The sequence below is a fragment of the Medicago sativa genome, chromosome 3 (genome assembly GCF_051527215.1).
Source record: "Medicago sativa cultivar Bolivia chromosome 3, Bolivia_mono, whole genome shotgun sequence".
Lineage (NCBI taxonomy): Eukaryota > Viridiplantae > Streptophyta > Magnoliopsida > Fabales > Fabaceae > Medicago > Medicago sativa.
Window position 1 is genome coordinate 62,024,762 of NC_140751.1, and position 16,245 is coordinate 62,041,006.

The following is a 16,245-nucleotide window of genomic DNA, read 5'->3' on the forward strand; positions in this document are numbered from 1 at the left end:
AATAGCGACCTTGTAAGTTTAGTCCCTACTTAATTTTAATAGCATTTTTAGTCCCTATAAAAAAAAATTTAATAGTTTTTTACAACTAATTATTTTAGCAATGGGGATACAAGAAAGACTTTTAAATTATCAAAAGTCTTTTACATAAACCCATATGTTGTGCTTGTCCCTTTAGAACACCCCAAAAACAATCTAAAATTAATAGTTTTTTTTATCAACCTTCATTAATTAGCTTCTATTTCTTATAACCTTTCATAATAATCAGGGTAAAAGCGAAAAGAATATAAAAATATTGGATGATGACAACGTTCATCATAAGAATAATGAACCTTTCATGGAAGGTTTAAGTAAATATAAATCAATAGGTAAAAGTTTTTTGGTGGTGTCCGGGGTTCAAACCTCAGATAGTTTTTTTTATCAACCTTCATTAATTAGCTTCAATTTGTTATAACCTTTCATGATAATCAGGGTAAAAGCGAAAAGAATATAAAAATATTGGATGATGACAACGTTCATCATAAGAATAATGAACCTTTCATGAAAGGTTTAAGTAAATATAAATCAAAAGGTAAAAGTTTTTTGGTGATGTCCGAGGTTCAAACCTCAGACCTTGTATATATTATACATTGTCCTTACTAACTGAGCTAAGTTCACGGAGACAATCGAAAGGTAAAAGTAATCATATATAAGAGCGACAAAGTTAGGTGTGTAAATAATATGTAGGCTTAAAGGAAAGATATAGTTAATTTAGAACTTAATTGGAAATTCCCCATATATAATGACATTGATTATTGCTACAAATCCCAATCAATGGATGAGCACAATTGATGACGCTTAGCCATAACAGGAGTATTTTAGTTTTTTTATTGACTATTTTACCTTTGTTTTAGGTTTTCCTAGAGGATTTACAGTAAATTACTCATAAATTTTTAACCTCAAAATAATATTGAATTATGAACTAGTATCATCAAACAAGGAGATAGAGGGGATTTACGAAAGCATAACTGTTTTCATCATTTTGAGGTTAACTAGTATCATCAAACAAGGAGATAGAGGGGAATTACGAAAGGAATCTAAAGACTGCAATGCACATTTACCACATTTATTAGAGACTTTACGTATAACAAACTGTTGTGAATTCTTTGCAAAAACAAACCAATAAAAAACTTGCGTGGAGCAAATAAAACCAAGCAATCAAATCAAGCGGGTGACAATATAATTCAAACAAAAATAAACAGCAAGAGATAAAGGGAAGAAGGAGAACACAAGAATCTGTTTACTCAGTTCGGTCTAATGATGACTTACTCTGGGGGCCAGAGAGAGCAGCTCTCCGTTCCACTATAATGATATAAGTTTCTTTACAAAGAGATATTTAGGGTTACAAGAATCAGTCTTCAAACCTAATTCTACCCAAGTCTCAATCTCTTCCCGTGACCAAGAGACTCAATCCTAATAGTGTTTTGTTTAAGGTGAATCAAAAACAATCCCAACCCTAGTGATTGTTGCCAAGAGAAATTCTCTATAACCTTGTTTTCTACACACTTTTTCATCTGATACAAGGTTTATATTTATAGTAAAAGTAACCCTTAAAATTTGGAACAAACCTGCACTGAAAATATGTTTCTGTTTTCGTCTTCAGCGTCCCATCGTGCCACGTTACGATTCCATCGTGGCACGATTTTTCCAGTGACTTGCTTCAGGATCTTGTTCAACAATCGTGACATGTTGCTTCTGAATCGTGGCACGATTTCTCCAGAACCTTATTATAAGTTAACTCTCACACAAACCCTTCTGAGTCTAGCAAGACTACAACTATTTCAATACTCTACTCTAAGTGGACGAATAAAGGATATGCTAAACGTGCTTCCCAATTGTAAGGTTTCTGCTTGGGATGAAAAGAAGAGAAGATTTTTTATCGCTTCTTTCTGATCACAAAATATTTGGATAAGAAGCAAGATATTGCAAGCTTTGATCAACACAATGGTGAATCTCTCTATGATGTTTGGGAAAGGTTCAAACTACTCCTCAAGAGGTGTCTTGGTCATAAGTTTAACAAGATGCAGACCATGCAGATGTTTCCTACTAGTTTGAAGGTGCAGACGTGCTTGCTATTGGACGCTTCAACTACAGGGATGATGGAGACAAAGACTAATGCAGAGGTTACAGATTTTATTTTCAACATGGTACTATTTTACTTCATTTTGTTATATGAAAATGTGGGATGCACCACCGCCACACCAACTCTCATTTGTTACTATTTTACTTCTTATTTGTTATATGAAATTCAATTGCAAAAGGTCACTATAATTCACATTTTTTTTATAAAACATTGAAATTCACGTTTTCAACTTATTTTAACACAAACAAATACACTTGTTTGTAAGTACTGTTGTGATTAATAGCATATTTCTTTTGTGAAAATAAAATAGCGACATTTTTTTTTTATAAAACATTGAAATTCACATTGTCAACTTATTTTAACACAAACAAATACACTTGTTTGTAAATATTGTTGTGATTAAGAGCATATTTCTTTTGTGAAAATAAAATAACGACATTTTTTTTATAAAACATTGAAATTCACATTATCAACTTATTTTAACACAAACAAACACACTTGTTTGTAAATATTGTTGTGATTAATAGCATATTTTTTTTTTGAAAATAAAATAGTGTAATTTTTTTTAGGGTTAATATGTTTTTACCCCCTGTAATATAGGTCATTTCCGGTTTTCCCTCTGTAAAATATCTTTTTTGATTCATCCCCTGTAAAATATATATTTTTTGATTTACCCCCTAATAGGCCAAAAAAAAAACCAATTTTATTTTTTTTTTCAAGAAATTTTCGTTTTTGTTTCGCCTGTTAGGGGGTAAATCAAAAAAAAAATTACAAGGGGTAAATCAATTTTTTTACAGGGTGTAAAACCGGAAATAACCTATATTACAGGGGGGTAAAGGCCTATTAACCTTTTTTTTTTTTTATTATGAAAATTAGTTTTGTGCTTAGTATTAATTTTTGTATTTGATTGGTAATTGTATCATAAATTAACTTTGAAAAATGAACTTGTGAAATTAGGTTAATTTTTTGACTTTATAATAAATTTTTTAGAGAACACAATCATCCAATGTAATACAAGATTTTCATTATAAAGACCGAGTGACACAATTGAGTCAACCGATATAATCTGATTTTTTCATGCGGTTCGACCAATGGTCCAGTAGTTCGATCATTGACTCAGTGATCCAATACCCTTACCTAGTCGATTACTGTTCCGAGTTTTAAAACTATACTTTTAAGATCATTGGGGGTGCAAATTGTTGTTAATTTCTATGATATATATGAGCAACAAAACAACACATATATTGACTCGTTTCTGGTTGAACACTTGGAATTTTACTTTTAACTTCTCAAGATCACACATTTAAACATTCTATTTATTCTGAAACCATGGCGATAAAGCAACCATTTAAAAAACATTTTACATTGTTCGTAATTTAAAAAATAAAAGCGAGCCCTCCCCTCCCTTCCCCTCCTAAACCCTCAATCCAAACACACCCTAAGGGAATCACAGAGTCCTTCATAGACTTAACCCAAGATCTTGAAAGACTTTTTCTTTCTTACACATTTTAGAAGACCACCATTGACACCTCTCTTAGACCATCTATAATGAGGAGTCCTTCCCCTATTAAACACCGTTGTAAATAAGCACCCCCTTTGTGACACCAATGAATATGGTGCTTATGAAGGTGGGTGCTTGTATAGGCCTATTACTCATGGGTCCCACATGTATAATTAATTCTATTTTTTTATATATTTAATTATTGTATTATTTTGATATTAAAAAATAATTATATAATAGTTGTAAATAATAGTTGAATTTGATTACCTAAAAAAAATAGTTGAATTTGAATTTGTTTGTAGCATAGCCGTTGGAAATTTTAGTTGACATTTCTTGTGTTCAATTACTCCTTAAAGAAAAATCTGTACTTGATTACTTTATTTTTTCCTTCTTTGAATTTGTTTGTTTTTTTTTAATAATTTATAATAAAATTATTTCAATATTTTAAAATTATATAATTATGAATGAGTATAAAAATTATTGTTAAAATGTAATGATATAGAGTTATTGCTGGGAGCCAATTAATAATTATTTTGAGGTGCTGGGTTGGAGAGATTGGGTGCTTATTACGTATTAATTATAAAATGAATGATGTGTACAATCGTGACCCGTTTAAGCACCCAAATGGGGTGCTGCATTGTGGATGGTCTTATATAAATCCCTATCTATCAGCACACAATTAAGTGCCTTCTATTTTAATTTGAAGTCAAATGAGGTAGACAGATCTTACATAGTAAGCCTTATAATCACTTTAATGTGGAGATTATTACTTCCTTTTTAAAAGGCTAAAGGTTAACGTCTCTACGCATGCAATAATCACAAATTAATGCTTATGCTTCTTCAAACTAAAATAAAAATAAGGCTAGAAACAAAATGTATTTCATTAACCAGCAACTTCAATAATTTAAATCAAACTAAAATAAAAATAAGGCTAGAAACAAAATGTATTTCATTAACCAGCAACTTCAATAATTTAAATAACATTAATACCCTTTAAGTGTAATTCAAATACAACTATTTTTTATCTAAAATTAAGACTTAAGTCATTCATAGTTCAATTCCTTCTTCCCTGCTTGTCGTAGGTCTTTATCCTATAACTTAATTTATAGAAGTATATTAGGTGGGTGACATTGTTGTTCTCCATATAGAAGTATATATTCATAATTAATATCCACGAGGCCTGTTCAGAAAAAATCGGAAGGTTTAAGTAATATAAATCAAAATTCAAATGGCAAGCTTGCATATATATATATATATATATATATATATATATATATATATATATATATATATATATATATTATATTATATATAATTTTGAACTTAACTAGAACTTCCTCATGCAATGACACTGAAGATTACTACAAATGCCGATCATATCATCAGGACAATGTTGTTGACAATAATATTCAAAGTCGACAAGACAAGAATAATAATAATCTGTGTTGTATAATGCCGATCATATCATCAGGACAATGTTGTTGACAATAATATTCAAAGTCGACAAGACAAGAATAATAATAATCTGTGTTGTATAATAGAAGTAAAGAGTGTTATGAAAATGAATAAAAAAGTTGTGTATAGAGTAGAGCAAAAACTCTGAGAAATCAAAATAGAGAAAGGGATTACCATAGATTTCAGCCCTAACAAGAAAAAATATGAAAACAAAGAAGATCATAGAGTAAACAAGCTTGAGCAATTTAGTCATATCTTTTCTCCTTTTGATGTAAAAAACATTTAACAGATCTTATAATTTATAACTAATTATTTTAGCAATGGAGATACAAGAAAGACTTATGAAAATTAGTTTAATTATCAAAAGTCTTTTACATAAACCCATATGTTGTGCTTGTCCCTTTAGAACACTCCATAAACAATCTAAAATAAATAGTTTTTTTTATCAACCTTCATTACCTTCTATTTCTTATCGCCTTTCATGATAAACAAGGTAAAAGCGAAAAGAATATAATAATATTGGATGATGACAACGTTCATCATAAGAATAATGAACCTTTCATGGAAGGTTCAAGTAAATATAAATCAAAAGGTAAAATTAATCATATATAAGAGCGACAAAGTTAGGTGTGTAAATAATATGTAGGCTTAAAAGAAAGATATAGTTAATTTAGAACTTAATTAGAAATTCCCCATATACAATGACATTGATTATTGCTACAAATTAAATCCCAATCAAAGGATGAGTACAACCGATGACGACGCACAGCCATAACATATATTTTAGTTTTTTATTGACTATTTTAACCTTTGTTTTAGGTTTTTCTAGAGGATTTACGGTAAATTACTCATGAATTTTTAACCTCAAAGCATAATTGTTTTCATCATTTCGAATTCACTTTCTTTTAATTTCAATTGCCCACCCCCCCCCCCCCCCCCCCCCCCCCCCCCCCCCCCCCCCCCCCCCCCCCCCCCATCCGTGAAATATATACAACCCATGTGGATGCAGTTTAACTTATCACTTTAATACTTTTGTTATTTGGTACCATCCATCAAGTTTTTGGCGTCGTTGTCAAAGACTGTTGATACTTATGCAATTTATTTACGTACTTTCTTGTCTAATGACGAGATGGGTGATGTTCCACGCATTTCTCTTGGTGACTATGGAATACTAGAAAACTTGGAAGATCTTTCTCTTGGATTCCAACCATTAAATCCAATCACATTCGATAACAAAAACTAAGTTCTCACATCTTTCAGGGACAATCCATTTTCCAAAAAGGAATCTAAAGATTGCAATGCACATATACCACATTTACTAAAGACTTTCCGTATAACAAACCCTTCTAATGTTTCTGAGTCTAGCAAGAGACTACAACTATTTCAATACCCCACTAAGTGGGCGAGTAAAGGATATGCTAAACGTGCTTCCCAATTGTAAGGTTTCTACTTGGGATGAAAAGAAGAGAAGATTCATCGCTTCTTTCTGATCACCAAATATTGCAAGCTTTGATCAACACAATGGTGAATCTCTCCTCGATGTTTGGGAAAGGTTCAAACTACTTCTCAAGAGGTGTCTTGGTCATAAGTTTAACAAGATGCAGACCATGCAGATGTTTCCTACTAGTTTGAAGGTGCAGACGTGCTTGCTATTGGACGCTTCGACTACAGGGATGATGGAGACAAAGACTAATGCAGAGGTTACAAATTTTATTTTCAACATGGTACTATTTTACTTCATTTTGTTATATGAAAATGTGGGATGCACCAACCCCACGCCAACTCTCATTTGTTACTATTCTACTTCTTATTTGTTATATGAAATTCAATTGCAAAGGTCACTATAATTCACATTTTTTTATATAAAACATTGAAATTCACATTTTCAACTTATAATTTAACAAAAAAATAAAATACACTTGCTTGTAAATATTGTTGTGATTAATAGCATATTTCTTTTGTCAAAATTAAATAGCGTAATTTTTTTTATGAAAATTAGTTTTGTGCTTGGTATTAATTTTTGTATTTGATTGGTAATTGTATCATAGTGAATACATTAACTTTGAAAAATGAACTTGTGAAATTAGGTTAATTTTTTGACTTTTCAAAAGTGTAATAAATTTTTTAGCGAACACAATCATCCAATGTAGTACGAGATTTTCATTATAAAGACAGAGTGACGCAATCAAGTCAACCGATTTAATCTGATTCTTTCTTGTAGTTCGACCAATGACTCAGTGGTTCGACCATTGACTCAGTGACCCAATACCCTTGCCTAGTCGATTATCGCTCCGAGTTTTACAACTATGCTTTTAAGATCATTGGGGTGCAAATTGTTGTTAATTTCTATGATATATGTGAACAACAAAACAACACATATATTGACTCGTTTCTAGTTGAACACATGGAATTTTACTTTTAACTTCTCAAGATCACACATTTAAACATTCTAATTATTCCAGAACCATGGCGATAACCAAACCATTTAATCCCACAACGAGCCTAAGGGAATCACATAGTCCTTCATAGACTTAACCCATGATCTTGAAAGACTTATTCTTTCCTACACATTTTAGAAGACCACCATTGACACCTCTCTTATACAAATCCCTATCTATCAGCACACAATTAAGTGCCTTGTATTTTAATTTGAAGTCAAATGAGGTAGATAAATCTTACATAGTAAGCCTTATAATCACTTTATGTGGAGATTATTACTCCTTTTTGAAGGCTAAAGGTTAACGTCTCTACTAGAGGTGTTCAAATTCAAACCGATCCAAAATAAAACTGTAACTCGATCCAAGAAAATCGAAAACCGCAATTGGATCTTGTTTTGTAAAAACCGTTATGATTGGATCAAATTTTGGATCACTTTTTTAAAACCAAGCCAAACCGAACCGAACCGAACCGAACAACAAAAGTAAATATTAATACTTATTTATTTTTTTTATTAGTATTATATATTGAATTATTATGTTGCTTGATGATTATTAATCTTATATATTGCTTTAATTTAATATATATTATTATTACTTCATATGTTTAAAAATTAATCGATAATTTTCATACTCTAGTTTTAATTTTTTAATTTATTTTGCATCAAACCTATTATTTTACTGTGTTTGTATAATATTAATTAATATTAATAAAAAAATTATATTCATAAAAAAAATTAAATAAAAATAAAATAAATTTTTCATTTTGGATATCCAAAAATTGATCCAAATTAAACCGCATATATTTGGATCGGGTCGGTATGGATTTTTTTAGAATAGTCATCCAAACCAAACCGAACCGCATATGATTTTTATTTTGGATCGGATGACATTTTTCCTCAAAACCGATCCAAACCGCACTGCGAACACCCCTAGTCTCTACGCATGCAATAATCACAAATGCTTATGCTAGCTTCTTCAAACTAAAACAAAATAATGCTAGAAACAAAATATATGTCATTAACCAGCAACTTCAATAATTTATAGCATTAATACACTTTAAGTGCAATTCAAATACAACAATTTTTTTAAGAGCAATGCTATATCTCTCGAAAAATAACATCAAGAATTATTCAAGAATAAAGAGTAGCCAATCACAATGCACTATTTGCCACAATTCAAGGAGGTGTGGCTCAAAAATAGGAAGTGGACAAATAAATCATCCAATTAAAATTTGTCAATTGTGTCTTGAAAAATTCTTGAAACTATTTTTCTTGAGAAGTAGCATTTTCCTTTTTTTAATCTAAAATTGCGACTTAAGTCATTCATAGTATTCTTCCCGATCTTGTCGTAGGTCTTTATCCTATAACTTAATTTATAGAAGTAGATTTTCACAACTAGGTGGTGACATTCTCTTCCTCCATCCTTCAAAAAAAAAAAAAGACATTTTTATTTTCCATTTATTTGAAAAGAAAACAAAGATGACAAAATTCGCATAATATAACCAATATCCACGAGGCCTGTTCAGAAAAAATCAAGAGGCTTGAGTAATATAAATCAAAATGTGAAAGTAATCATAAGAGCGATAAAGTTAGGTGTGAATATCAAATGGTAGGCTTAGAATATATATATACACATATATAATTTTGAACTTAACTTGAACTTTCCTATGCAATGACATTGATTATTACTACAAACACCGATCAAAGGTTTAGGACAATTTAGTTGACAAGTTTTCTTGCCGACAAGACAAGGATAAGGATAATCTGTAATGTATAAAAAGAAGTAAGGAGTGTTAATGAAAATGTATAAAAGGTTGTGAATAAAGTAGTGCAAAAACTTTGAGAAATTAAAATAGGGAAAGGGAATACCAGAGTTTACAACCCTAGCAAGAAAAAATAGGAAAACAAAGAAGATCAAAAAGTAAACAAGCTTAAAAAAATTTGTCATATCTTTTCTCCCTTTGATGTAAAAAGCATAAATTTTATTATAGTTTTATAGCTAAATATTTAGCACGTATGGAGATACAAGAAAGACTTATGAAAATTTGTTAAATCATCAAAAGTCTTTTACGTAAACCTGTATGGTGTGCGTGTCCCTTTAGAACACTCCATAAACAAATCTAAAATAGATAGTTTTTTTTTTATCAACCTTCAATTACCTTTTATTTCTTATAACCATTCATGATAAACAAGGTAAAAGCCGGAAAAAAATATAATAATATTGGATGATGGCAAGGTTCATCATAAGAATAATGAATCTTTCTTGGAAGGTTTAAGTAATATAAATCTAAAGGTAAAATTAATCATAAGAGCGACAAAGTTAGGTGTGTAAATAACATGTAGGTTTTGAATAAAGATATGTTAATTTTGAACTTTTGGAACTTCCCCATACAATGGCATTGATTATTGCTACAAACCCAAATCAAAGTATAAGTAAAACTGATGACTCCTAGTCATAACATATATTTAAGTTTTTTACCCTTTATTTTATGTTTTTCTAGAGGATTTACATTAAATTACTCATGGTTTCGGGGAAGAAGTTCGTAATGTTTTATTGTAGTTATTGTGTGTCTTATAATTCTCTATCTAGACAACTCTACATAGTCTATTGGTATAGGCCAGTGGATTGATCCGATCAGAAGACACCTCGTAGAAGTTATAAAAGCATGAAAATCAAGCACAAAGATATTGAAGTCTAGACAACTTAGGAAAATTCTGTCTCAAGCTCCAGGCATATATCAAAAGTAAAAAGATCATGAAAAGTGCAAAAAACAAGTGAAATTTACTTCCCATGCACGACGTGGCCCGCACATCTTGAAGATCAATCAAGGAAGTTGCTCTCGGGCTCGTGCATACTATGCACACTTCTATGCTCCCTGCCCATACTACAAGGAAATAAAAAGTGATTTAGGCCGGTGTAAGGCATGTGTTCACCCATACGCCATGCGCGTGAGAGAATGAAATTTCGCCTGTAAATACGACTTTTCACCCAGAAATAATGATTCTGAATCTTAACGGCTTAGAGGAATATATGTATGATCCAAGCAACCAAACATGGCGATTTTTAGACTTGGGCAAAAGATTAAAGCCAATTCTCTTCACTTTTTGTATGCTTAATTTCTATTAATTTTTACGCTGAATTAGTTTACCAAGAGTATCTAAACTTTCTAGATTAGGGTTGGAATGATGAATCTCTATTGAATTGTTTGAACCAATTAATATAGGGGAATTAGTCACTTTAGTCCCTGAATCGGAAGGGATTCGTCACTTTAGTCCCTGAATGCAGATAAATTTCAAAATAGTCCCTGAATGTAGACTTTGTTAGTCAATTTAGTCCCTGAATGCAAACTTCGTTAGTCAATTTAGTCCCTGAATGTAGACTCGGTTAGTCACTTTAGTCCCTGAAATTGACCATGCAGGGATTGTTTTGCAATTTCTCTTCATTCAGGGACTAAAGTGACGAATCCTCTCCCATTCAGGGACTAAAGTGACTAATTCCCCAATTAATATAAGAAATCCTCTTTCAATACAATTTGAATTATGTTTATTTAATATATCTTGTTATTATTTCTTTTCAATTTTTGATCTTTGAATTGTTTTATGTTACAACTCACTATTAACACTAGGTTTTGTACATGATATATATATATGTTGTCCTTGTACCATTAGAATACTCCATAAACAATCAATCTAATAGAAATAGTTTTTTTATCAACCTTCAACTACCTTTTATTTCTTATAACCTTTCATGATAAACAGGGTAAAACTCGAAAAGAATATAATAATATTGGATGATGATATGGTTCATCAGAAGTATAATGAACCTTTCATGGAAGGTTTAAGTAAGATAAAACAAAAGGTAAAATTAATCAAAGTTAGGTGTGTAAGGTAGGCTTAGAAAAAATAATAATGTTAATTTTGTACTTAATTGAAACATCACCATACAACGACCTTGATTATTGTTACAAACCCCAATCAAAGGATGAGTACAACGGTTGACTCCTCGCCATAATATAAATTTAGTTTTTTTATTGAGTATTTTATCCTTTATTTTAGGTCTTTATAGAGCATGTACAGTAAATTACTCATGGTTTTTGGGAAGAAGTTCGTAAAGTTTTATTGTAGTCATTGTGTGTCCTATAATTCTCTAACTAGGCAACTCTATAGAGTGTCATAATATTTTGGTATAGGCCAAAGGGTCGATTTGATCAGAAGACACCTCTAGAAGCTAAAGAGGCACGAAAATCAAAGTCATTCAAGATTTTGAAGTATAGACAATTTAGGGAAATTTTGTCTCAAGTCCCAAACACATATCAAGAGTAAAAAGACCATGAAAAGTGCATAAAACAAGTGAAATGCACTTTGGGCCCACAAGCCCTGCGCATGACCCAATTCCGACGTTCCCTACACATACTGAAGATTAGTGAAGGAAGTTGCTCTCAGGCATGTGCGCACTACACACTCTTAAATGCTCTCTGCACGTAATAGAAGGAAAAAATGATTTAGGTCGGTGTAATGCGTGTGTTAACTCATACGCCATACGCGTGTGAGAGCAAAATTTTGCCTAGAAATAGCATTTTCACCGAGAAAGAATGTTACTGAATCTTAACGGCTCAGAGGAATATATGTATGACCCAAGCGACCAAACATGGCGATTTTAAGCCTTGGGCACAAGATTGAAGCCAATTCTCTTCACTTTGTGTATGTTTAATTTCAATTACTTTTTTTTGATGAATTATTTTACCATGAGTAACTAAACTTCTAGATTCGGGTTGAATCATGGATCTCTATTGAATTGTTTGAACCAATTAATCTAAGAAATCCTCTTTCAAATACAACTTTATTATGTTTATTTAATACATCATTTTATTAATGATTTTGAATTTCCGATCAACCTTCAATTACCTTTTTGTTCTTATAACCTTTCGTAATAATTAGGGTAAAAATCGAAAAGAATATAATAATATTGGATGATGACAGGATTCATCAGAAGAATAATGAACCTTTCATGGAAGGTTTAAGTAATATAAGTCAAAAGGTAAAAGTTATCATAAGAGCAACAATGTTAGGTGTGTAAATAATATGTAGGCTTAGAAAAAAGATAATGTTAATTTTGTACTTCATTGAAACTTCCCCATACAAAGACCTTGATTATTGCTACAAACCACAATCAAAGGATGAGTACAACTGTTGAATCATAGCCACAACATAAATCTAGTTTTTTTATTGAGTATTTTATCCTTTATTTCAGGTCTTTATAGAGCATGTTCAATAAATTACTTATGGTTTTTGGGAAGATGTTTGTAATGTTTTATTGTAGTCATTGTGTGCCTTATAATTCTCTAACTAGACAACTCTATAGACTGTCATAATATTTTGGTATAGGCTAGTGGGTCGATCCGATCAAAAGACACATCTAGAAGCTATATAAACATGAAAATAACGCACATTCAAAATTTTGAAGTATAGACAACTTAGGGAAATTATGTCTGAATTCCCAAACACATATGAAGAGTAAAAAGCCCATGAAAAGTGCAGAAAACAAGTGAAATTCACTTTTGGGCCACAAGCCCTGCGCATGACCCCACGTGCTACGTGCCTTACACATATTGAAGAGTAGTCAAGGAAGTTGCTCTCGGGCCCGTGCGCTCTACACACTTCTATACGCTGCCTGCACATACAAGAAGGAAAAAAGTGATTTAAATGATTTAGGAAAAATGTGTGATCACCAATACGTCATACGCGTGGGAGAGAAAGTTTTTTTTCCTATAAATACGATTTTTCACCCAGAAACAATGTTACTGGATCTTAACAGCTTAGAGGAATATATGTATGATCCAAGCAACCAAACATGACGATTTTTAGCCTTGAGCACAAGATTGAAGCCAATTTTCTTCACTTTGTGTATGTTTAATCTCAATTACTTTTAATGATGAATTATTTTACAATGAGTAACTAAACTTCTAGATTCCGGTTGAATCATGAATCTCTGTTGAATTGTTTGAACCATTTAATCTAAGAAATCCCCTTTCAATACAAGTTGAATTATGTTTATTTAATATATCTTGTTATTAATGCTTTTGAATTTTTGATGAACGTTGACTTGATTTTATGTTACAACCCATATTTTTTTTATCAACCAAAAGATTAATGTTTGACCATTAATTAATTCCGACAAAAGAATAGAGTGGATTCGAAAGAATCCTAACTGTCGTTAACATTTTGCGATCAAAAACAGGTTAACTCCTAAACACATGTTCCGCTGCAAACAGACTAAATTATCTATTATTTTAATTGTTTTTATTTATTTTATTGTTCACAAATAAGTAACGAGAATTTCCTAGTTGGAAGGACAATTTTTGTGGATACGATACTCTACTTACACTTTATTACTTGGTAAACGATTTGGTACACTTTCCTAAATCCAACCATCAACTATCTTGAGGGAAACAACTACTTTCACGTCAGTATCGTTGCGGGCCTCCACCAGAGTTTCCTCAGGCTTCACCCCGCTTAGGCATAGTTCACCCTCTTTCGGATCCCGACATGTATGCTCTCACTCAAACCATTCATAGAAGATCAGGGTCGGTTGGCGGTGACCCACAAGAGATTCCCACCAATAAGATTCCTTACATAATACGGGTTTAGTCTTCCGTTGACTCGAACACATGTCAGAATCTTTGGTTCGTGTTTCAAGATGGGTTGAATGGGGAGTCCACAAGTCGACGCCAGGAGCACGCAAGTGCTGAGGCACGCCGAATCAGCGCGTGATGCTGCATCAATCATGATGATGACGTCTCCGCGAGCATTTCTACAACCCAGGCTTGGGCCATCATCACAATCCACGCCGGTCGACGCCCTAAGCCGATTGGAAGACTGACACAAACCGTTCTACATCTAGTCGAGACACATTGTCGGTTCCCATCCGCTTTCCTCTCGAAAATTTAAAGCACTCTTTGACTCTCCTTTCAAAGTCCTTTTCATCTTTCCCTTGCAGTACTTTTTCGTTAGCGATCTCTCGCCATTATTTAGTTTGGACGGAATTTATCCTCGCCTATCAACACACATACATAAATTCATTTTTTTGGTAACAACACATATATTAATTCTGAGCGTAAATATAATTACTGATTGGTGAAGAACTATACTAAAATAAAAAAATGTCTATATAATACAATATATTTTTATAAACATTTACTTGATTACAACAACTTTTTTAACACACTTATTAAAAAAAAAACTACTATCTTAACAAACTTGTTTTTTGTTTTGTTGTATTTATAGATCCGAATTGAAATAGTTTTTAATATTCATTTGAATATATACATCTAAATTCAAGGGGTATCTATCAAGATGTTAAAACTCAAATCATCAATAATTCGATTGTCTCCACCACGTGGAACCATTATCAGGCCTCCTCGCATGTTCTGATTGTTTTTGTTGTTGTTATTGGTGTTGTTGTTAACGTTGTTATTGGCGTTGTTATTAACCTGAGTTGATAACTCGCCAGCTGTGCAGTCAGAGCATTGATGGTCACGGTAAAAGTCGTGGTGATGCCTTCAAGCTCTGCTTTTATCACAAGTTGATTTTCCATGGCTGATCACGTGACGAAAAGAATGTCTTGTTTTTTTTTTTTCATTCATATCCTTTATATAAATATATAAATTTAATGAGTTTATTTTATGAAGATGAATCTGGTTGTATAAATTTATATTTTATGAGATGATCTGGTTAGGTATTAATTGGAAAACACTAAAATGTACGACAATATTTGTCGTTATTGTTGCACGACAATACTAACATGCTTCTCTTTTATCCCTAAAAAAAAAAACATGCTTCTCTTTTAGTTTTTATATCACTCAAAATGATCCATTTAGATTCTAAATGATATTTATATCACCATCTTGTTTTATTACAAATACCAGCAGTTCATAGTTGTTACGATTAAAAGTGAGTTAGGATTCGACCTTTATGCTATTCTTTTTTATTTCTACCGAGTAAATTGTAGGTTGTTAAAAGTGTCGTGCGTATTCGTGCATAAAAGAGTGTTGTGCCATATAGCACCACTCGTATTAATTTATTTTTATTAGATGATAAATGAAATTGATAATGAATGATAACACAGTGCTATAAGATTATAGGGGTAAAAATATAAATTAATTTGAAAATTCCTCTCATTTTGAATCAAACACATTTTCAAATTAATATTATTCCCCTCGCCTTCACTCTTTTGAATCAAAGGTTTTTTGTTTTTTTTAGGAAGAAACCAAAGATATATTAAATTAAAATACATTCTCTCTCCTCTCCTCTCCTCTCTTTCTCTCTCCTCCCCTAAACAACCTACTCCCCCTTTTGTTGAATCAAACCAACCCTAAAATATTTTGTATCCCCTCTATTAAAATATCTCTCATCTCCTCCCAACTGTAGAACAAAACGGATGATTTAAGATTTAATGAATATGTACTTTAATTCATGATTTGATATTTAGACAACTATTAGATATAAATTGATGGTTGAGATCGATTAATATAACTATGTGGTAGTTTTGGTATTATTACCACTACAAAGAATCCATATTCAAACATGCTCATGTATCTTGAGAGTCGTAGCGATAGCTCAATACAAATTCACGATTAGGCGACTTCTAATATAAATTCATTATACTTATGATTCTCAATAAACCATAAAACACATTTTTTGTGGAACTAGCTATCCAAAAAAACAAAATCTAAA

At 31.7% G+C, this 16,245-nt stretch overlaps 3 long non-coding RNA genes across 3 annotated transcripts; 1 reads left to right on the forward strand and 2 right to left on the reverse strand.

The window, feature by feature from the left end:
• Positions 1–4,552: 4,552 nt before the first annotated feature.
• LOC146938937 (uncharacterized) lies at positions 4,553–5,395 on the reverse strand. The gene is made up of 3 exons (XR_015031451.1): positions 5,250–5,395; positions 4,949–5,145; positions 4,553–4,800 (listed from the first exon to the last, which is right to left on the reverse strand). It is a non-coding gene; the product is annotated as an uncharacterized LOC146938937 (long non-coding RNA).
• Positions 5,396–5,470: 75 nt separating this feature from the next.
• On the forward strand, positions 5,471–6,922 carry LOC146938938 (uncharacterized). The gene is made up of 2 exons (XR_015031452.1): positions 5,471–5,914; positions 6,441–6,922. It is a non-coding gene; the product is annotated as an uncharacterized LOC146938938 (long non-coding RNA).
• A 1,585-nt stretch (positions 6,923–8,507) lies between these two features.
• LOC146938939 (uncharacterized) lies at positions 8,508–11,106 on the reverse strand. Its single transcript, XR_015031453.1, has 3 exons — positions 9,382–11,106; positions 9,168–9,276; positions 8,508–8,935 (listed from the first exon to the last, which is right to left on the reverse strand). It is a non-coding gene; the product is annotated as an uncharacterized LOC146938939 (long non-coding RNA).
• Between the last annotated feature and the right edge of the window lie 5,139 nt (positions 11,107–16,245).